A 1452-nucleotide genomic window follows, 5' to 3' on the forward strand; every position below is an offset into this window, starting at 1 on the left:
CCCATCCAAACCCCCCCCCAAAACCCCCCACAATATCCCAAACCATTCCACAACATTCACCCAAAATAAAGAAAAATAATACCCATTCCCACGACGATCGAGTAACTTGGTGCACTCTTAGACCCCTTCCAGGAATGGAAGAGGAGCCCCTCCACCACGACAAGGTGGTGCACCATCGGAGGGGGAGGGGCCTCTAACCTAACCTAACCTAACCTGACCTGACCTGACCTGACCTTATTCTCCCTACCCCAAATTTGCGCAATAGAGACAAAAATAGACGTTTCGTCGAACATTTCTTATTACGTCTGATATTTCTCGATCGATCGTTTCCCGCGTCCCTCTCGACTCGCGCGATGTCCACCGCGAAGAAGACGATGACTGTTCTCATCCTAGCGATAACGCTCGTCGCCGCGACGACCGCGAAGCCCGTCGACTCGGAGAAGAGAGAGGCGCTCCGCTTCCTCCGCGCGTACGGTTTTCTGAAGGACGATGGAGGATCGTTGTCGTCCGAAAACGCGACGTCTCTACGTCACGCGCTGTCGCTGTTTCAGGAATACTATCAATTATCAGGAAATGGTGCGTTAAACCCTGATACGCTTCGTCATATGCGCAAACCGCGATGCGGTCTCGCGGACATTCCCGGTCGTATAGCCCGATCGCGCGAAAATGGCCGAAAACACGTCTCACGTGGAACTTTCAAGTGGCTAGCGAAGAACTCGTAAGAACGGCCGAAGCGGCGCTCGCGTTATGGACGGTGAATTCGTCGTTAACGTTCGCGCGCGACCCGCTACATCCCGATATACTGATATCGTATCGAACGGACGCGCACACCTACGCGAATCGTCTGAGCGGCGACATCTGCCCGGCGGTCTTCGACGGTCCGGGTGGAGCTCTCGCTCACGCGTTCTTTCCTTTGACGGTTCGGGTGGAGTCCTCGCTCACGCGGTCGACTTCGCGTCAGAGATGCACATCGACGACGCGGAACCGTGGCACGTGTATCTGAACAAAAATCCTCCCGATACGTGTCATTTGCTACAAACGTTGACGCACGAGATCGGCCACACGCTAGGTCTACAGCACAGTATGCGCAACGACTCGGTAATGTTCCCGTATATACCCGACATCGAAAATCAATTTCCGGTTAAGCTGAGCATAGAGGACGTCCTCGCTATACAGAATCTGTACGGATCTCACGACGATGGAAACTATCCAACGATTCCCACAACCACCATAGCACCCGCGACGACGACGAGCGTCGCGCCGACCGACCCCGCGCGCGCGGATCTCTGCGCGTTGCGGTGCGGCGCATCGGCGTTAATAATGAATCGTCGCTTGTACATAGCTAATCGCCGCAACGTATGGTCGGTCGACATAACCGAGAGACGCTACGCTACGCCCATGAAGTTGACGGATTACGCGACGTTTCTTCCGGCGAATCTCACGCGCCTGTCC

Source organism: Formica exsecta, unplaced genomic scaffold (assembly GCF_003651465.1).
Source record: "Formica exsecta isolate Colony F162 unplaced genomic scaffold, ASM365146v1 scaffold132, whole genome shotgun sequence".
Lineage (NCBI taxonomy): Eukaryota > Metazoa > Arthropoda > Insecta > Hymenoptera > Formicidae > Formica > Formica exsecta.